Source organism: Pongo abelii, chromosome 3 (assembly GCF_028885655.2).
Source record: "Pongo abelii isolate AG06213 chromosome 3, NHGRI_mPonAbe1-v2.0_pri, whole genome shotgun sequence".
NCBI classification, from domain to species: Eukaryota; Metazoa; Chordata; class Mammalia; order Primates; family Hominidae; genus Pongo; species Pongo abelii.
Genome location: NC_071988.2, coordinates 162,178,054 through 162,200,182, shown reverse-complemented (window position 1 = coordinate 162,200,182; position 22,129 = coordinate 162,178,054). Strand labels below are relative to the sequence as shown.

At 45.2% G+C, this 22,129-nt stretch overlaps 1 long non-coding RNA gene across 5 annotated transcripts; it reads right to left on the bottom strand.

The window, feature by feature from the left end:
* Window positions 1-3,595: 3,595 nt before the first annotated feature.
* Window positions 3,596-19,841, bottom strand: LOC103890510 (uncharacterized). 5 transcript variants are annotated; one of them, XR_010139798.1, is made up of 6 exons: window positions 16,791-19,841; window positions 16,491-16,620; window positions 16,012-16,122; window positions 10,889-11,021; window positions 4,297-10,102; window positions 3,596-3,870 (listed from the first exon to the last, which is right to left on the bottom strand). It is a non-coding gene; the product is annotated as an uncharacterized LOC103890510 (long non-coding RNA). The 5 variants fall into 5 exon arrangements; XR_010139799.1 differs by having other exon boundaries at window positions 3,596-4,683; window positions 5,275-10,102; XR_010139796.1 differs by having other exon boundaries at window positions 3,596-5,735; window positions 6,078-10,102.
* Between the last annotated feature and the right edge of the window lie 2,288 nt (window positions 19,842-22,129).

The following is a 22,129-nucleotide window of genomic DNA, read 5'->3' as shown; positions in this document are numbered from 1 at the left end:
TTAACTTGGTGAGGGGTCCTGATTTTTCTCCTTCATCTTTTCCAAGATCTTTTCCCTTTGTATTCTATTGTGCTTTTCAGCCGACCTGCTTATCTCCTCAGGAAGGAGCTGTGGGGATACCAGGGCATTCCTGCGCTGTTGCTGGGGCCTGAATTAACAGTGACCTGGGGAACGTCAATAAAAATGAGCACGTGGGCCCGTCAGAGAATTTCTGTAGCTCAGAAGTGCTGGGTGTTTGTTTTCTCTGAACATGGCGGAAGATTAGAAACAGTAAGAAAAGAGGGGCCTTCGGAGAATTTGAAAGGCACTGAATGGATGTTTTTCCATAATCAGAACATTTCTTAGAACAATGGTTTAGGAGGCATCATTCAACTTATAATTTTAGTTCAGCAGAGTGAAGACTGGAGGCTTCCCCTCCCCCACTTCCTCCCCCACCCAAATATAGCAGACTTTTGGAAAAGCCAAATTTGCACTTAATATCTTTCCACTTCCCATATTAAAAGTACCCCTTTCTTCTTGTTGACACAACTTCTTGACTTAATTTTTTCCCCTCCCCTGCACCATCCACACCTATGTTTCAATATGCTTCATTCAACAAAGAGCTACTAAGTGCCTAATATGGCCAGGCACTGTGGATATACCGGTGAACAAAATAGGCAAATACCTCTGCCCTTCTTAAGCTTACATTCTAGTTAAATTCTTATCAATGCTGGCTGCTCTGTTATTAACTGATAACAAAGGTATTAAAGGCGTTATCGAGGATGTAAGGTGGTGTTCTTTTATCATTCAGGGAACCTGCATCTTTGGTGAGGGGTAGAGCCCAGTAATGTGCATTATTAAGCTCCCTTGGTGATCTGGACCCTACTAAAGTATAAAAATGATGACACAGGCTGGGCGCAGTGGCTAACGCCTGTAATCCCAACAGTTTGAAAGGCCAAACTGGGAGAATCCCTTGAGCGTAAGAGTTTGGGACCACCCTAGGCAACATAGTAAGTCCTGGTCTATAAAAAAAAAAATTAAAGGTAGGTGGGCATGGTGGTGAGCACCTGTAGTCCCAGTTACTCATGGGGGCTGAGGTGGGAGAAGCCCAGGAGGTCAAGGCTGCAGTGAGCCATGATCACACCACTGCACTTCAGCCTGGGCGACAGAGCAAGACCCTGTCTCAAAAAAAAAAAAAAAAGTGATGATAGAAAGTGTGACTCCCGTCACAGAAGTGGGAGACTTGCAAGCTAAGCCATAGGAGGGTCGACCTTGTGCTGCCAGAATCTCTGTGGGTGCCTCCTGGAATTTCACCACACAGACAGGCGCCCATTCATTCCACCTTTCCAAGGCTGGGCTGCACAGACGCCTCCTCTGCTCTCTCTAGTGTGCAAAGACTGTGAGCTCACTACTTTGTTAGTCCCTCAGTGGCAGAGACCCTGTTTGATTAGCATGACTAATGATGTGTAACTCCCTATCACCTAGCACAGTGCCTGGGACAGTGTGAATGCTCAGAAACATCTAAACAAAAGCCTGGCTGTCAGTTTCACTGCCCAAAAGCTTCGATGCTCTTTTTAGTCCACGTGGAAAGATCTTCCATTGTCTGTGTGCTCCCTGTTGGTCACAGATTCCCATCCTAACATATTATCTCACAAGATGTCGAACTGGAAATTCCCAGCTAGATTCTTACTCTACATTTTATCCAGCTCAGGCACCTAGATTATGGCACTACTTTTAGATGGAGATACTTTCTTGATATTTAGATCACAATGCCAAACCTTTTGCACATCCATGCACTGCTTCTGATGCATTTAGCTCGTTAAAGTAGGTGGCATCCAGCTGCATCCACCTTCTCTCTCCTCCTAGTCTACTTTCAAATAACCAAGGCAGCCTATTAACACTTGGTGTTTTCATCAGACTTTGCACACTACTGCCTTTGAGCCTTGTGATCACAGCATTTCCCATCTTTTCAGAATGTTCTTTCTCCCCAGTTTTGCCCGGACCCATTCTATCCAACTTTCAAGACCCACCCAGCAAACACAATGCCCATCATCCATCGCTCTGAGTGGGGGCAGCAGCAGTTCTGAATGACCCTTTTCCACAAGTCTTCTGTGACCACTACAAGCAATCCCTCCTCCTTCTCATTGCTTCATGCAATTATTTTCTGTAGAAATTACTCGGCATCCTCATTTGCTCTGTAAATTATCTTTTTATACAATTATAGATGCCCACATGTATGCTTAATTAGCTCGACGAGGAGCAGAATAGCACATTGGTAAGAGCATGGTTTGGGGGGGTCCAGCAGACTCAGGTTTAAATCTAGGTCCTCCCCTTGGTGAAGATATGACTTACAACAGGTTACTTCTCGGGATTTCAACTTTGCCATCTGAAATATAGGGTAATTGTATCTACCTATATCAAGCAGGTCTTTTTATTCTAATTCTTTGATGTGTGGGACCTTGCTGACCCTGGAGAGATTGCTGCTCCCAAAACTAGCCAATTCCTAGAGATAGTAACCAACTGATCTGTGAATGTGACTTTCTATGCAAACCAACCAATCTAAAGCCCATACCCACCCATTACCTCCTTTCTCTGGGCTCTCACATTTGGGTCACTAGTCCTGTATCCTAGTCACTGCCAGGGCCAGGTAGCAGGCAACGAGGGGTAGACCCTATGCCTCAGAGCCTGCTAAAATTATTCAAACTATCCAATCCCAGTACCAGCCTGGACAACATGGTGAGACCCCCATCTCTAGAAAAAAAATTTAAAAATTAGCCAGGCATGGTGGCACGTGCCTGCAGTCCCAGCTACTAGGGAGGGTAAGGTGGGAGGATCCCTTGAGCCTGGAAGGTTGAGGCTGCAGTGAGCTATGATTGTGTCACTGCATTCTAGCCTGGGTGACAGAGCAAGACCCTGTCTCTAAAAAAAAAAAATCATAAATTAAAAATAAATAACCCTAACAAATTCCAAGGTGATGCTGATGTATTGTTTAGGTACCATACTCTGAGAATCATTAGCCTAATCATAGTAATCCTTCAATGAATGGTATCCCATAATTATTATTTTATCAGTTCCTTAGGTCAGAAACTAAACCTTCTATCTTGTATCCCCCATATCAAAGGGGCTTGCAGCAGGCACTCAATAAAAGATGCTGAAGGCTATTTGACATTAAAGCTTACTAAATAGTGAACTCTACCTATTAAGATACGTTTGTGACTAGTCTGGGCATGGTGGTTCATGCCTGTAATCCCAGAACTTTGGGAGACCGAGACAGGAGGATCAGTTGAGGCCAGGAGTTGGAGACCAGCCTGGGCAAGCTAGCAAGACCTTGTCTCTACAAAAATTTTAAAAATTAGCCAGGTGTTGTGGTTATGCACCTGTAGTCCTAGCTACTTGGGAGGCTGAGGTGGGAGACTCGCTTGAGCCCAGGAGATCAAGGTTACAGTGAGTTATGATGGCACCACTGCACTCTAGCCTGGGTGACAGAGCAAGACCCTGTCTCTAAAAAAAGAAAAAAGGTACCTTTGTGAATAGACTAGGAACTTGTCTAGTTAGGAATACGTTCTAGTTAGCCATTGCTGCATAACCATAACAAATCACCCCAATGCTTAGTGGCTTAAAATAACAACCATTTTATTATATCTCATGATTTTGTGGGTCAGGAATTTGGGCAAGGCTTGGCTAGTCAATCTTCCATTTCATGAGGCATTGATGGAAACCGTGCAAAGATACTTGACTGGCAGCTGGACTGATTCATTTATATGGCTGATACCTTGCAGGGATGGCTTGAAGGTGGGCTCCACTGAGACTGTCCCCTGGAGCTCCTCCACATGACCTTTCCAATGTAGTGGCTTCAGCGTAGTCAGATGCCTTACATGGCAGCTTAGGGCTCTATGAAAGAGTGTTTCAGTTAGTAAGGTGAAAGCTACATGGCCTTTTATGATCCAGCCCCAGAAATCCCATTTTGTCACTTTCACTGTACGCTATTGGTCGTCAAAACACTCACAAGCTTCCCCCACTCTCTCCCTAGATTCAAGAGCAGGAGATATGAATCCCTCATTTTCATAGGAGGAATGTCAAAGAATTTGTGGGCCACATTTCTAAACTATCCCATAATGTGTGGTTGCAGCCCTGTGTCTAGTGAAGGGAATAAAACAAATAAGCAAATGACCTAGGGCTTTATAATTGCACTCTGCTATTCTCCATTCTGAACTTTTGATATTGAATCCTCCTCCCCAATATTTCATTGGAAGCCAGGCAGCTTTCCCATGACCGTCTTCATCTTATGACTGTAAGTTGGAATGAGTATCCATATACCTGTCAGAATTGCCTAGTGCAGTAAAATCCACAATGAAATGCTCTTCCCTATTGCAGGTTCATTATACAGTATGAAAAATCGCATCCCCCAAGGACACAGTCCCAGTTGGCATTTCTCTCTCCCACTGTAATCTACAATGCCTGGGATACAGGTGTGCTCCTCATCTGTGTCTCCAGTGTTGGGATGGGAGCCTGAACAGCCAGATTCAAACCCAATGCCCCTGTTGTCTCCGAGGGAAGCACCAGCAGTCTGAATGACGCCTTCTCTCATGTCTCCAGGGCTGTACTCCCTTTGAGATCCCGTGCTCTCTGACCAGCACAACATGTTGGCAGGAATTAAATGATGACCTCAGCAGCAGTCCAAGATTGTTTTGGTTACATTACTCTCTGTGATTATCCAAAAGGGAAAACAAAAGTCATTTAAACATGCAGCTTGTGCTCTTCCAGCACAACAAGGGATCTCCTGGAAATCTTTTATTTTTTAAAATGACATTATAATGTTATGCTTTGTTTTCATCAGTTTTATCATCATTTCTTAGCAGAGGCCCAAGTGGCTCAGCTAGGGTAAAAGGGAAAAAATTATAATGATTCATTTGTATACATTTGTCCTAGTGGGAATTTGATGTGATGGAAATATAAGAATATTAAATTAGAGGCACTCACTCCCTTATTCTCTGTTCTATTTGAACCAGACACAAGATACAAACGTTATATGGGGCCCAAGAATGCGACAGTAATTCAGTGATGCACGAGCCCCCACCAGAACACTTGGTTATTTCTAAACTGAGTGGACATGAGCTTTCTCTGCTCTCTGGTGTCACTGATGCCTCTCTTTTAGTGAATCCTTCACCCCATCCCAAATCAATTCCTCCATTAAAGTCCCTCCCTTAAGATAACAGCTTATGCAGTTCTGGAGAGAATGGGGTCAAGTAAGCCACACACTGGGCTGTCCTGAAGTCGGCTTGTTTCCCTACAAACCTCTTGCAGCAAGGCGTCCCCAGGCTGGTCCTTAGCAGCTCTCTGCCAGGAATCAGAGCTGACCAGCTCCGGAGGCCAGTGTATTGGTCGGGATCTAATCAGGAAACAGAAACCCCCAGAGAATTCCAAACAGGACTTTGATGCAGGGATCAATTACACAAGGGATGGAGGAGCTGAGAGGCCAGCCAGGGCGGGGTGAGGAATCCAGACTGCAAAGACAGGAAGCTGACACCGCAGCCGCGGGGCAGAGGAAAGGGAGGAGGGGGTTCCCGGAGCTCAGGGTGCCTCGTGGAGTCTCCGCGTCACTGGGTGGAGGCTGGAACCTTAGTGGACCTGTCTGGCAACAAATGGAGTGGGAGAGGTGCGCAGCTGGGAAGGAGGGGAGAAGGCCTCGTTTCTCCCTACCTCCACCATCCAGCCTGTCAGCGCCTCCTATCATCCTCCGATCTTAGAAAAGCAACCTACAAGGGTCAGACCCCTTTGATTTAGAACAGGGTAGAGGAAGGGCAAGAAACAGATCCCAGGAAAACAGAGCCAGAATGTGCACTGCCAGTAACCCCGGAAAGCTGGTCTCACTCAGATCTCTGCAGTCTCTCTAGGCCCCTGCACACATTCATCCCTAGCTCACTTTCAAAGGTCTCAAGCCACTGACGACTATGCTGACAACACTGATGCAACCTTGTGGGATACCAGCCTTTCTCATGAAGGCTCCACTCCCATCAAATCTCCAGCCTCAGTCAACCCGCTCCTTTGGCCTCCCACCCAGTGCTACCTTTAGCTCACTGTGGTTCCCACTGACTCACCAGTGTCTTTACCGATTTGACTTGATCTTAGATCCATTTCTGTAAGCTGAACTCCAGCTCTAGTGGGTGTGGTCTGGGTTTGGTATCAAATAACCTTCTTTCTCACCACAGAAATATTCTATCCTTTTCTCTTTTCCAGCAGAAGATGGTGTTTTGCTCTCATGATAGGCCCAATTCAAGAAGGAAGGGAGGGAGACTCCACCTCTTTGCAGAAGAGCTTGTAGGGTGAGAGAGATTGCTGTGGACAACTTTGAAAATACAACCAGCCCCAGGCAGAGACTTTATAGATCTCCTCAATACTAATTAATAGTTTTTCTCAAAGATTTCCTCCCTTCCTTACTTTTTCTCTTTCTCCCTTCCTCCCTTTTTATTTTCTTTTAGTACCTAGACACAGGAAAACTTAATCTTTGGGAACCAGCACATTTCTGAATACAGCTTAATTACAGATTAAATTTTGTAAGATTTAATGGCTCTTTATTTTGTCTTGATTTTGTCAGTCTAGACTCTAACACCTTTACTACTAATATATTCTAATATATTCATAGAAAGAAACTGAACTCAGGCCCTATCCCCATGTTAGAGACTGATTGTGCCCTCTCAAATTTAATGTTGAGGTTCTTCCTAATCCCCAATGTGATGGCATTAGGAAATGGAGCCTTTGGGAGATAATTAGGTAATGAAGGTGTAGCACCTCACTCTCTGGGGTGCCCTTATAAAAAGGAGACTCCTGAGAGCTCTTAGCCCTCTTTTTAGCTACCAACACAGAAAAGGGCCTTCACCAGAACCTGACCATACCAGCACCCTGATCTGCTACTTCCAGCCTCCAGGTCTGTGAGAAATAAATTTCTGTTGTTTATAAGCCACCAAGTCTATGATATTTTTGTTACAGCAGCCCAAGCTGACTCACACCCCCAAGAAAGCTGTCTCTACTTGCCATCTTCCCCATGGCTATCAGGCAACACAATCATCTTCTAGGTATGAAATTCTTACCCACAAAGTTTTTCTGCAACTTCTCCGTTTCCATCTTTGGCCATGTCAGGGAGTAAATAGATGCCCTCCCTCCCTAAACAACAGGACTTAACAGCAATCAAATCAAAGATTGGGCCTCAGAATTAATTGTACCAGGCCTACCCAGCAGAGAGCAGGAGCCCTTGAGACCATGGTTCAGCTGGGGAGATAGCCTTGGACAGAGCAGAGGGCACCTCTGCCAAAGTAGGTCCTCCAGCCCTGGCTGCCTCAGTCTTTCCACCAAGCCCTGGAAAAGAGGCTTTTCTGGTGTGATCTAGCTCCCACAGGGGGAGAGAGAAGAGTTCACATGCACAAAAGATGGTCTTTCCTCTTGAAGTTAAGTGTGCTACAGAGATGGAACAGATGGCCACATCTTAATCAGAAACTAGATTTCCAGATCATTGAGGGTAGCGTTAAATCAAGGTTAACCTAAAACTAAAGGTTTCTCTGTACATCGTGAACTATAGCCTACATGGAAGTGTAAACAAACTGTAGTCTACTCTTGTGCCAATCACCAAGTTTTGATCAATCAAATGTTGCCAAATGTTTAAACCATGTTCAAATAAGGCAAATGCGGAGCTATAACCAATCCAGCTGTTTCTGGACCTCGCTTCCATCTTCTCTAAGTCACTTTCCCTTTTTCTGTCCATAAATCTTCTTTCACCACGAGGCTGTGCTGAAGTCTCAGAGCCTATTGTGGCTCAGGAGGCTGCCCAATTTGCAAATTGTTCACTGTTCAATTAAACTCTTCTAATTTTAGTGCAGCTGAAGTTTTTCTTTTAACAGAAGATACAAGCAATATACCAAAATGCTCTGACCACCACATAAGCATTTAAATACCCAGCTAAAAGAAAACAGAGGCAAACTGAGAGCAAGTGAAATACACTTTCTTTGGGTTCTGATTTCCTTGCCAGGGACCAACTTTTGGGAACTACAACCATTGTGATTACACTGAGCTTAGCTCCAAAAACCTATCAGAGCTAAACCTCCTTTTTAAAACAACTGTTTTATAATGGCCTTTTAATAGCCTCAATAAAATTAATATGCATAACTCATCCTCACACATTTCAAAAAGAAATCAACACAATGCCCTGATATAAAAGAGACACAACATTATTTATAATAAAATCATGTGCATTTCAATATATATATATTCATGCCCAGGCACAGCTACGCTAGAAGTCACAATCAAGTCATGAGGCCTCATGATGCGTAGAGGCCCTAGAAACATAATAGTTACAAATGTAGCTCCGACAAGTCATTGTTTTTGTCATCAGTGAGGTGATTTTCTGAAATGAGGAACCACTCCTGACAGCACTGTAAATGAAGCAGAGTATAATCTTCTTGATTGGTATGATCATTCAAAATTCAGTGTATGTGAAAACAATGCAAAAAGAAATCATGAAATTTTTTAAAACTGAGTTAGATTCTAAGTTCCAATAATATTAGGTTTTTCACCTATCGGGATGTGTACATCCCAGATGAGAACATTCAAAAGTCATGTGGGATACAGGATGAATTGTTTTTGTTGGCCTCCACCCACTAAATGATAGTAGTATCCCTATCCTTGTAACAACCAAAAGAAGTCCCTGCCAATGTCCAAAATGACCTCAAGGGCATTGAAACCATTATCTCAAGTGTTTCTCAACTAGTCTTTCTGAATGTATTCTAACTGCTAGGAACTTAAGAGTGCTAGGAACTAAGAGCTTTATATGTATGAAGGTCCAGGTACAATTATTATTTCCCTGTCACACATAAGGAAACCAAGGCACAAAGAGGCAAAGCAACTTCCTAAGGTCACAGAACAAGGTTGCAGGTTGGAGTAGGAGGCAAAAGTAAGCAGTCCAGAACCCACATTAACCAACACTTCCTTCCAGTCATGGTGGCAGGCACCTGTAATTCCAGCAACTCAGGAGGCTCAGAAGGGATGATCACTGGAGCTGGAAGTTCGAGACCAGCCGGAGCAACGTGGTAAGACCTCCATCTCTAAAACACATGTTTTTAAAATTAGGTGGGCATGGTGGTGCATGCCTATAGCCCCAGCTACTCAGTAGGCTGAGGCACGAGAATTGCCTGAGCCCAGGAGTTCGAGGCTGCAGTGAACAGTGATTGTATCACTGCACTCCAACCTAGGCAACAGCAAGAGACCCTGTCTCTTAAAAAACAAAACAATTACCACTCCCTTGCTTTGTTTGCCTCTTCATTTGTAAGACTTTTCAACCTGTTTCCTACTGACAGGTCTAGGTTCTGACAACATGAAAAAGACCTCCAGACAATCCCAGAAGACTGTATTGACTTATTCTGTCCTGTTTCTCTTTCTAAGCATGAAAATCCAGCAACACCGTTTCCATGGGCTCCTGAAAGTGTCCTCGGAGCTCGGTTCTTAGCTCACCTCTGTGACCCTTCCTGAGTTTTCTTTTCATCCATGGGTTGCTGACCTATTTCACCCATTCGGGGTGATATGATAACTAAGCCAAGTAAAAGGGGCATAATTTACTGCCTGCCCCTGCTTTTGCCAATTATCCCATTTGAGCCTCGCTAATCTTTTCCTCACCTCTCTCACCTCTCCTCATCTCACTGAGCTCTTCCGTTTGCTCCGTCAGACCACTGGGTATAGTGATGATAACCTGCTTTCACTCCCGGTGTCATCTCAAACAAAGGCCTGCTTCACCAAATGGGGTGTTTCAGCAGCGAGCAGCTCACCTCTCACCCACAGCTGCTCTGCACGTGGCTCAGGGAGAGTCTCTGAGCACAGATCTGGAACGCAGAGTCCCCAGCCTCATGCTCACCCTTCTTTTAGCTGTACATCAGCAAGTTCTAGTTGGCTTACCTGTGCAAGTTGGTTGGAGCCTCTGTAACACTGATGGTCCTAAATTGCTCTGTGGAAGACAAGGTCTCATGCTCCTTGCAGGAACATCATTGTCAAGCAAGTAAACATAAGTCACAAGGTCTTCGAAAATTTGCTAGGTACTCTGGCCATGAGCTCCACTAGGCTCCCCTCCAAGGATGACATCCAGCTGTATGAGATAGTTTAAAGAGATGCAAATGCACCCAAACAGGATTATGCACAGGATTTTAATTTGCCTGTGCCTAAACAGTTACTCTAAGAAAATTTTCAAATCAACACTTTGGTGTTATACTCTGATATGGTTTGGCTCTGTGTCCCCACCCAAATCTCATCACGAGTTGTGATCCTCAGTGTTGGAGGAGGGGTCTGGCAGGAGGTGATTGGATCATGGGGTGGTTTCTAATGGCTTAGCACTATCTCCCTGGGGCTGTTTCCTGATAGAAGTCTCAAAAGATCTGGTTGTTTGAAATTCTGAAGCACCTCCCCCTTCACTCTCTCTCTCTCTCCTGCTGCCATGTAGGAGGTTCTTGCTTCCCCTTCACTCCTCTGCCATAACTGTAAGTTTCCTGAGGCCTCCCCAGCCATGCCTCCTGTACAGCATGTGGAACTGTGAGTCAATTAAGCCTCTTTTCTTTATAAATTAGCCAGTCTCAGGTAGTTCTTTATAGTAGTGTGAGAACCGACTAATATGTTCTCTCATAGCTATTTCTTCCCCCACCTCGCTTTCCTCTGCTCCTATTCAAGGAGCCACTATCATTGAGTCCAACACTCTATAGCAGAAACGAGAGAAGATATAGAAAGACAAGCAAAGAGAGAAAGCACAGCACAAAAGGACTGTAGGGCAGTGTTTTGGAGATTATAGTTTTAATCCAATGTGCCAAAGATAGGAGGTCTTCAACATGGAGTTCTTCAAAGCCCTGAGAGCAAGCCCGGCCTTATAAAGAACACATTTCACCTCAATCAAGTCACAATCAGAAGGCACAATGTTTCTCCTCAATCTTCAGCAAACAGAGGTGCCCATAAACAGAGACCTTGTTCTCTTTCTCCTTTTTCCTTTCTTCTGTCTGTAGTTCCTTCCATTTTTTTTCCTGAATAAAACAAACACAGAGGCACTAGTCTAGTACAAAAAGCCTTTCTTTCATCGGTCTAGTAGAGACCCTGCTCAAACTACATGGAAATAGTCAAAGCCCATTACCCAAGAAAAGGCAAGGAAACAATGAAAATGTATTTTCTGAGTTACGTCAGGAAATGGAATGTTTTAATTCATCTTTCAAACACTAAATTCAACCTCTCAGTGATTAAATTGAGGTCTAATAAGAAAAGATGGCATATCTGAGTCACCTCTCTTGTGTTTTAATTCTCCTTCACCTGCCTGCTGCACTGTTTTGACAATAGAATCCAGTCCGGCTTCATACGACACCAGTGTCCCTTGCCTTTCCCTCCTTCCAAGCCCTGGTCACACATTCTCTAACTCCTTACTGGTCATCTTCACCAGATATCCTTCAACACCTCCAGCCCGAACTCACCTCCCCTTTGCACAGCACTCCTCACTCCTTATCCCTCTATTCCTTCAGCCCCCTTTCCCATTCCTGGCTGGAAGCAACCCCATGGTATATTTGCTTATATTCTACTTTGTAACCGGTACATGATGCATCTCAGCACTAGACTGTAAGCTCCTTAAGAGTAGAATCTGTGTTGACTTCATTTTTGTATTCATCACATCATTTAGCAAGTGCCTTGCACATTGGAGCACTCACTAAATATTTCATGAATGCAGAGAGCACTCAGCCTTTTCTGTTGGTAGCAGGGAAATCAAAGGGACCCAAATGAATGGGGAAGGCCTGGAGCACTATTATGGCAAAGTCTGGGGTATGGGAAGGGAGCAACATCCTCTGCAAATGCCTTACAGAGTGCTGGTCATTCCAAATGTTCGGTAAGACATAGTTGACTGACTGACCAATGCTCATTGCTCTTGGAGAGCTGTTGGAGTGGTGGGGTGATGGCATTTTCTTTTCATTAGCCCTAAAGGCACAGAGTCAGGAGCCAGAGCAAGGAGGCATGTTACATACTCTTTCTGCCTAGTGCCATGGACAACAAACTCCAAGTCTCTGCTCCTGCTGGACTGCCACAAACATATATAATGTTTACAAACTTTGGATGAAAGGTAATAGGTCATCACCATCATTATCACAGTTTTTCACTTTCCCACTAAACTATGAGCTTCCTAAGAATGAGAATCAATCTACCTTAGTAACTCATTCATCTTGATAGCTGTGATGCTTGGCACATTGGTGCTCAATGAATATGTGTTGAACATCGAGTTCAACTTAACACAGAGAGCTCTTAATATACACGAGGCTAAAAATATGTATGTAAGGAAATGCAATTATTAAGAAAAACTATTAATCAGCTGTTTTTTAATGTTCATGGCAAATGGTCCTGGAATGAATATGCTTAAACTAAAATTTAAAAAAAAATAAATCAGAACAATTTCTTTTCTCTCTCACAGTGTTTTACAGACCACCTGCATCAGAATCACCTGGGATATATTACACATAAATATAATATATATGTTTCAGATTCATGTGTCCCCACTCCAGAATGAGTGAATGTTATTCTTTGGAGTGGGCCTGGAAGCCTACATTTTAAACATACACTGTAGGAGTTTAGCAAATTTGAGTACACTAAAATTTCAGGACATTGGTCTGGAATGACAAGTGAGAGAACTGTTATGGGAAGAGCTGATACAGCCCTGAGACTCAATTGTCCAAAATACCTGAGGAATTTTCTCTCTAGGTTCTTCGAGCATATGATAGATCTTTTAGTTTCTGATGACTTAGAACCAGGAAACTGGTCAAGATGACCTCACAAGATTCTTTCCAGGTGCTGGAGAGGATGTGGAGAAATAGGAACACTTTTACACTGTTGGTGGGACTGTAAACTAGTTCAACCCTTGTGGAAGTCAGTGTGGCGATTCCTCAGGGATCTAGAACTAGAAATTCCATTTGACCCAGCCATCCCATTACTGGGTATATACCCAAAGGACTATAAATCATGCTGCTATAAAGACACATGCACACGTATGTTTATTGCCGCATTATTCACAATAGCAAAGACTTGGAACCAACCCAAATGTCCAACAATGATAGACTGGATTAAGAAAATGTGGCACATATACACCATGGAATACTATGCAGCCATAAAAAATGATGAGTTCATGTCCTTTGTAGGGACATGGATGAAATTGGAAATCATCATTCTCAGTAAACTATCGCAAGAACAAAAAACCAAACACCGCATATTCTCACTCATAGGTGGGAATTGAACAATGAGAACACATGGACACAGGAAGGGGAACATCACACTTCGGGGACTGTTGTGGGGTGGGGGAGGGGGGAGGGATAGCATTGGGAGATATACCTAATGCTAGATGACGAGTTGGTAGGTGCAGCACACCAGCATGGCACATGTATACATATGTAACTTACCTGCACATTGCGCACATGTACCATAGAGCCTAAAGTATAATAATAATGATAATAATAATAATAAAACAAAAAAAATAAAAAAAATAAATAAATAAAATGGAGGAAATAAAAAAAAAAAAGAATGGCGGGAAATAGATGAGTAAACTGGAGAGCTGCTTCATGGAGGGTTCTAATGCTATACAATGAGAACTTTGGGCATCTTCTTAGAGGGAAATTGGAGGATTACAGGTAAGTAGGTTTTAAAAAAACATTATTTATTTAGTTAGTTATTTAGTTAGTTTTTGGAGACATGGTCTCACTCTGTCACCCAGGCTGGAATGCAGTGGTGTGAGCATAGCTCATTGCAGCCTGGAACTCCCAGGCTCAAGCCATCCTCCCACCTCAGCCTCCTGAGTAACTGGGACTACACTACCATGCCTGGATAACTTTTTTTTCTTTTTAGAGATGGTCTCGAACTTCTGCCTTGACTGCGCTCCCAAAGCACTGAGATTACAGGTGCAAGCCACCATGCCCAGCCGAAAAGTAGTACTTTTACAAGATTAATCCAATGGCAATTGTAGGGCGATTTTTGAAGAGAAAATATGTGCAGTAGGTAGACAATTAGAAAGCTATTGCAATGGACCACACGTGAGACAAAAAGACTCTAACTGGGGTTGGAGCACAGTAGGCATGAAAAGCAAGAAAGAAATGCAAGAGATATTATGAAGTGAAGAAAGGACAACAAAACTCAGTGACCAACCGGACATGGGGTTGCAAAAGAGAGAGGAATCAAAGATGGGCATCTTTTTTCATCTTGTAAGTATTGATCACCTCTTAGCCATATCCAACCTTTTGTAGACAAAGGTGTTTCCTCTGTTTCTGAGACTTGCCCATGCATTTTTCCCTTGACTTATATTAGCTTCAGTAATAACCCTGTCTGTGCATTTCTAGGCATTTCTGTATTGCATGCTGCTATGAAAGAGATGCCGAATTCCACTTGTTGAAAGCAAACAGAATCTGGCGAAAACCAGGCCATTGTTCAGTGGTAAGTCATATTTTGGCACATCTGCTTTTTAGTGAAAGTACTCTGGCTCAGATGTAAGTGTGTAGCCAGCAAGAAGCCATTGATGGATGATAGATCAATTGATAGATAGATACATGGTGGGAGAACCATGATAAGGAAGAAATGTCAGCACATATGATATGCCATCATTTCAAAAAATGGAACTATAGTTTCTACACTGGATTTAGTTCCTAAGGGAAGAAAATGCAAGCTATTCTTGGGGCTTACTCAACAACTCAGAAAGAGAAGAGAAAGCAGACCCTGAGAGATCCTGAAGCCCTGGACGAAGATTCACTGTGCTCCGACTCAGACACAATCTAAAGCGCTTCTTCAGCTTCTACAATGAATGAATCTCTGGTAAATAAGGAACTTTAAGTGGTGAGGTCAGAGGAGAGAGATTGTCATGACATCCACCTCCCATCCCAGAGAGAAGGGCAAGTGCTTTGGTTAAGGACGGCCTGATTACATGGAGTGTGTCTTATCTGGAGGAGGGTAGAAAATGTCTTAAGGTAACTCTCAATCAAGAAAATCCAATGTTTGATGGAGATAGGAATAGAGATGTCTCCCACACATTTGGAAACAGAAGCTGGCCTCAAGGAGAACCAAGGAACACTGCAGAAAGTAGTAGATGAGGTTGTACTTCTGGAAAAGGGGACAAGATGAATCCTCCAACTAGATATGGGTAAAGTCTGGGAAGACATAACTACCTAATAAACATCTCATCACAGCCAGAAAATGGGGGTTATTTCCACCCTGGGTCTGGGCCCTCTAGAGGTATGTGGGCAGAAAGACTCAATAGAGCTCGAGTGCTTGGCGGAGGGTGGAAAGAGCACCTCCGCAGACTGCTCTGGCGACAGTCCACTATGCTGTGCAGGTGTGGCAGGCTGAGAGTGGGAGCAGCCGGACGACCTATGTGAGGAACAGCAGTCAGCAGTGGAAAGAAGAGGCAAGAACTGTCTGAGGACCCCACTCGTGCCTGGGATTGGAGTTTCTGCCAGCTTGTCACCAATTCTGCCTGTGCTTGTTCCTTGCCCAAGAGGCAGAGACTGAAATGAAGAGTCACGGCACTGTAGCCAGAAGTGCAGCAACATCTCTGGTGCATGGATTCCTCCAGCAGTTCTAGGGACCTGGCAGGGCAAAAGGCTGCCACATGGAAACGGGAGGATAGAAACAGTCATGATCATGATGCTGGCTGGCACTTAAAAGTGCTTATTATGCACCAGGCACTGTGCTGAGCTCTTCACACGTTCTATGCTTTCAATCTTCACAATGAACTTATGAGAGCTGTTATTATCCCCAAAGAAGACTGAGGCAGAGACAGGTTAAATAACTGACCTATATTTACACAACCCAGGCTCCTCACCGCTGTGAGAGAGCTCAGATGACTCGCCCTCAGTTTGGAGTCTGAAAAAGAAACTCTGAAGAAGAACAGAGACACAGATTGCCAGGCTCTCCCCTAGGCCCAAACCTCCCCCTTAAATACTGGCTTTTACAAGCAGATGCCTTGAACAAAGCCTGTGCCCAGCTAAGTGAAAATCTTTCTCTTACCTTCCAGAGGTCACCCTGATGCAGACGAAGAGAAAAGATAAATTTGCTCAGCTTCAGATGTAGCCATCGTTCCTATCACAGGCAAGAGCATCTCCGTAGTGATGAAAAGCTCTATAATTTTAAATGTGTTATTGGTCTAAGCACAATTTATACTAGGGATGAAAAAAAGGAAGAGATTTATGAGATGTAAGATAGAAAGATAAACTCTTGTCCCTTAGTGGCTATTAGAAACACTGCCAACATACCATAAATGTGTGAAAGATGACATGATTATTTTGCATTTCCACTGGGCATTTCATATGTTGCAAGAATTTACTGGGGCCAAAGTCCCCAGTAAAGATGGTAGAGTCTGGGGAGTGGGGGTGGAGGAGGCCCCACTGACCGAGGCCCCACTGACCAAGCCCCCATCTGGGATGGGTATAGGGCAGGTGGCTTTAGGCAGAGATAGCACACTCTGTTGCCTAAGGTGCAACACCTACCAGCATCCTCTTTATTTCCTGCCTCTAGCCACCTGCTCTGGGGGCAGGTTCGGTGGCCAGGCACTGCCCCATGTTTCATCAGGCTTTGGTGTCAGATTCTGGGTCTAAGTGTTCCAGTCCATCACGAAATCTGAAACAAGAAAGGGCAGCCAGGACAGGAGAACTGGCAAGGTTCATCTAACTACCCCCAAAAGCCTCATAAACATAAGCATCCAGTGAGTTAGTGCCACCAACCTGGCCCCAAGAGACACAGGATATTTTATCAAAGAGAAAGAGACTGGTGATCAGAAAGCGATTTACCTGAAACCCACTTGAAATTATTCTCACAGCTGGCCAATCTGGACCAGTTATCCTGGCAGCGACATCATCAACATCAACATCTGAAAGCCCAGTCACAGGAAGTTAGTCACAGGGCAGGCTGCTGAGTCAGGGCTGGGATGAAGTTCACATAGAGTCCTGGGGTTAAATCGGGTGATGCTTCTGAAGCTCCCCTGACCCAGCAGCCAGTGTCTTGAGCAGGAGGTAAACTCCAGCTCTGACCCCTGGAGAAATGTGATAGCAGGCTTGGGCTTTTAATTAATTTACTTATTTGTAGAAATGGGGGTCTCACTATTTTGCCCAGGCTGGTCTCAAACTCCTGGCCTCAAGTGATACTCCTCCCTTGGCCTTCCCACACTCTAAGATTACAGGTGTGAGCCACCATGCCCAACTTTTGGTTTTGTGGGACAGGACAACAACTATTGGGAAATTAGGGTTCTAAGATTTGCTCATTTTTTGATGACATCGGTCATTTCTTGTAGAGCCAAGTACAGGGTATATGTCCCATGGCCTGTAAGAGAGAAGGCAGATGACTGGGTGAGGTTTCACTTTCTGCAAGTTGGATATCTTTCCAATGGACCCACCACTCTCAAATACAAATGTTAAGAGAATTAGCAATAGAACATCTGCAAGTCAATTGAGTGTCCTAAGGGGAAGTGCTATGGAAATGGTCTCATGAAGCACTTGTGAAGTTAGCGATATGGAGTCCTTAAATGGATAGAAATGAGGACCACATGTCAGAAGTCCTGGATTTCACTATCATGCCTCCTGTATCTGACCAGGAGAGTACTTTGGTGGCTGTATCCTATATTTAAATTTAGGCTGCAAATGGAAAAACAGTTTTTACAACTCTAAATACACTTTCTACTACAGAGAATGGTGACTGAAGCAAAAGTAAAAATAGCTGCTCGCACCACGGTTTGAGAAAATCTAAATCTGAAAATGATCATTTTTATTTGCATGCTACCAAATAAGGACATTGGGGAAGCAATGAGTCACCAGTATGTTAGCATTTACCAGATTCCAACATGATGTGAGGATATTCTTTAAGATGAGATTTGAATATGCTCTAATCTACGTTAAGCTTTACCCTTGAGGTGTAACCCTAAGTTCCTATCTGAAAAATGGGCCATACTTGGGAGACTCAAGTGGGAGGATCGCTTGAGCCTGGGAGGTGAAGGTTGCAGTGAGCTGAGATTGTGCCACTGCATTTCAGCCTGGGCAACACAGTGAGACCCTGTCAAAAAAAAAAAAAAAAAAGGCCAAATCACAGCTCCACAGCACAGTTACAGCAGTGCTCCAAACACTCAAATACAAGGGAGTAAGACCTCACATCTGAAGAGTACCTTAGGCTTTTTAAAGTACTTTCACCTACATTATCTCATTTGATCACATTTGATTCTCACAAAATCCTTGAGGCAAGGTGTTTGTAAGTGTGTGGTTGCCATATTAGAATATCATTGAACTGTGGATCTTTCTGTGGAGACAGGATGAATCACTACCCTGTAGGAAAAAAAAAAGGAACAAACAAAGGAAAACTAGGAGGTTTAGAGATCTAAGCTCCCTGTTAACAGGCCCCTGTCACATGGCCCCTGTATAAACCAGTTCTCTTAAAGTGCCAAAACCCAGCTGAAAGCTTTAGAAATTGTTTACAACCCAAGTGTGTTTTCTTCTTTTCTATGCTTTTAGAAGACAGTTTAAAGAGAGTTAGGGAATGCTCTGGCCTTTTGTTTTGAAATTTTCTCTGCTTGTTGTCTGGTTGTCTGCAGACTGTGAGATTGGTCTATTTGCTTTAAACAGACTGAACAACTTTTAAAACAAGCAGGCTGTTATGATGGGTTGACTCATTTTGGATGTGCAAAGATGTTTACTGAGCTTCTCATTTAAAACTTGAAAATTCTTCTGTCTCAGTGTGACACAGTAATAGTTTAAAGGGGAGCACCGTCTGTTGTAGTGTTTTGGAAGGTGGCATAAGAAAAATGTCTCTGTTCTACAGCATGATCAGCTATCTGCCTTTTCCCAAGGATTTTTCATGAGCCTTAGAAAGAAATCCATATCATTTAAGTTCCCAAGGGCAAACCACCTTTGCCAAGAGACCACTGAGTACAATTTCTAAAGATGGAACACATTTCTTGTTATACTTCTGGATTAGCCCAGTATCAGAGGTGGCGCTCAGTCCCTGCATCCCGGGGGAGAATGTTTGCTGGAGAGTTGGGGACAACTGCAATAGGTTTTACATATTAACTTATCACAGCAAAATAATGAAATGAATAAATGAAGATGACATCCACACTGTTCCCCTTCTTCACGCTACAGAGGTGGTGGGGTGGAAAGGGGGGTAAAAGGGATTACCACCAAGCCAGGAAGCTTATACTTCTGTCCCCTCGGCCTGAGTTAGCACCCATCTTTGTGGAACACAACTCGCTGTGAGGGGGTTTCTCCTGCCAGAAAGGAGGCCGTGGAGTGAGCAAGTCCGGGAGTGCTGGGCATCAGGACATCAAACAGCAGGTCGTAGGGACCAGGGATTAGGAAACAAGAGGTCTGGTCCTGCTTCCCTCTCTAATTATTTGTGTGACTTTGGACTAGGCATTCTACCTCTTTCGTCTGTAAAATGAGAGGGCTGTACTACGTGTTCTCCAAGGTCCCTAACAGCTTCTAAAAAAGAAACATGTAGAGAGGTTGTGAAGCAAAACATGATGATCCCTGTTAGCTGTAAAAGGAATAGACCTTGGGGGTGGTGCAAAAATAATCCGCAAGGAATCCTTGCGGTGGGTTGGAAAACTATAAGGAAACGGAGAATTGTGCGTCGTGTATAACATGAGCGGAGATATATGAGACAATCTAAAATGGGGCACATGTAAGCTCACATCTTAGAGCAGAAAAGTCAGGCTTTTGAACCGAGGCTTGCCCTATTCTTTTCTACAATCTCTCCCCATGATAATGTAGCACCTTGTGCACACAATTAAATGTCAGCCACAGAAAACATTTCCCTTGGCTTTGTTGTTCCAGAACGGGATTCTTTTGTCCTCAATATAATGGATATGCAGAAACAATGATAGAACAGAGATTTTTTTTCTAAAGCGATGACAAACACACTGCTGCTTCCTCCCTCCCTCCTTCCTCCTTATCCCCACCCCCAAAAATAAATCATTGTTCCAAAAAAAAAAATCCCATTGTCTATTGTCCACGGAGATCAAGATCTGCCTAGGAACAGCTCTGGCGGGCGCCGCAGCAGCCCCGAGCAGCCGGTAGGTGGCGCACGAAGGCAGCGCAGGCGGAGCGCGGGGCCGAGCCCAGAGCGGGGGTCTCGCCGCCCCCACCCCTGCCGCCGCCGCCGCCTTCCACCCCCTCCTCGCGTGCTAATTGCTGGATACTCTACTGGGACTTCGGTCAGGGAAAAAGAAAGCAGGAATGGGAGGCGGGGGAGGGAGGTGGGGAATCCGGTTCCGAATACACAAAGCCTCCGGGGCTTCGGCGACCCATGAGCAGGGCGCCCTCGGCCTCTTCCCCTCCTCCTCTCTCCCCGGGCGCGGGGCTGCTGCGGCCCAGCCGGCCTCGGCTCCCGCCGGAGGGGCACACAGACCAGCGGGAGGAAAATGGGGACCGCGTGCACAGCCCCACGCGCCGCGGCGCCTGACGCCTGCCCGAGCCTGGGCGCCTCCCTCCCCAGCTCACCCATCCTGGCCGCGGAGCCCGGACCCACCCCGAGCGCAGGCCCGCCCGGCGGGAGTCGCCCTCCCCTCGAGGAATGCCGAGGCCCACAGAAGGATTCCTTGACCTGACCGCGGGCCCCTGAGCAGCGGGTTCTGCCCGAGCCCGAGAGCGGGAGGCCCCACCAGGGGGTGCCTGGGCCGGCGGGCAAGCCCCCTTCCCGGAGGAGCCGCGGGGCCCATGCCCTCTGTGTCGGGGCTAACGCTGTCAGTTCCTGCAAAGATGAACGGCCCGTGTGGTCGCCTGACCCCCCAACCTCTGCCTGGTGGAACATGATGTTAAAGAGTTCTGCTGGCCCTAAAGTCAGAAGCCTGGATTGAAACGTGAGCATTGACACCTTGGAGCTCTGTGACCTTGAGGATGTTCCTAAACTCCCCAACTCCGCACCTCCCCAGCTATCAAATGTGGGGAATAATACTTACTTCCTAGGAATGTTGTGAGGATTTTTTAAAAGTGGTTCTTAACTTAGCGGGAAGCCTGGCATAAAGTAACTATCATTATGAACAACCCGACTCTCCTTGCAGGAGGAGGGAGAGGCACAGTTTGCCGCCCTTGAGACAGACCTGGCATCGCTGTTGCAAAGACTCAGGAGTAGGGGTTCCCAGCCGAGGAAACGTGGCTCCTAACAGGAGCTCCCATCTGTCCTCCGCTGCCTTCAGCCCCCATCCTCCTCCTGCCCTGCTGCTGTGACTGTGTGGGGCATTCCCCCTCTGCCTCCGCTCCCTGGATAGACCTGTGATTTATGCCCCTTCTCTTTTGGAGAGTTCTGACAGAGCCGTATCACCCGAGCTTGGGAGGCAGACCCCGGCTCCCCCATTTGCTAGCTGGGAATTTAACCTCTGGGGCTTCAGTTCACTCCTCTATAAAATGGTGGGCCTGATACCTACTACACAGGTTTTTTTTGTGATGATTAAGGGAAATACTGTGTATAAATGCCTGGCATGTACTATCTCTTCAGTACATTTGAAAATTTAAATTTTACAGTTGAAATTAGGTTAGATTATCTTGTAGAAAATGATGGTGGTTCATTGGAATTTCCAGATTTCCACCGAAGGTGAACCCAGCAACTGCTAACAGCTTCTTACTCCCATCTGAGCCAGCAAGGTTATTTCCCTCCAGGAAAAGAGCAGAAATCCAGTGAGGCCGCATTCTCCCCAGAGCCTCACAGGTGTAACTCAGACACTTACTTAGGTTTAGTTGGCCATTTTAGAGCCGGAAGAGTTTCTGGGGGTGGGCCTGGCTTTAAAGTCGCATTCTAAGCCATGATTGTGTGTCTGGCTCATCAGGGCCTCCTTCCTAGCCGTCCCCACATGCACATTGCCGCCCAGGCAGAGGTGTGGTGGCTGGGGCAAGGGACTGGGCCAGCACCCATCTGAGGCAAGTAGGTCAGGAGCTGTGGACCCTTCTCTAAAAGGATACTGGAGAATTTCCGTGAGCATCCGATTTGTATAGCTGTTAGAAGTTCAGGCATTGGGCAGACTGATTCCCAGAGGCAGTGGCAGGACCAATAGGCAGCTGTTGTTGCCAGCCTCCCAGATGACCTCCAGTGACCCTGGCCTCCTGGTATTTATGTTCTTGTATATTCCCCTCCCCTATGAAGCAGGGCTAAC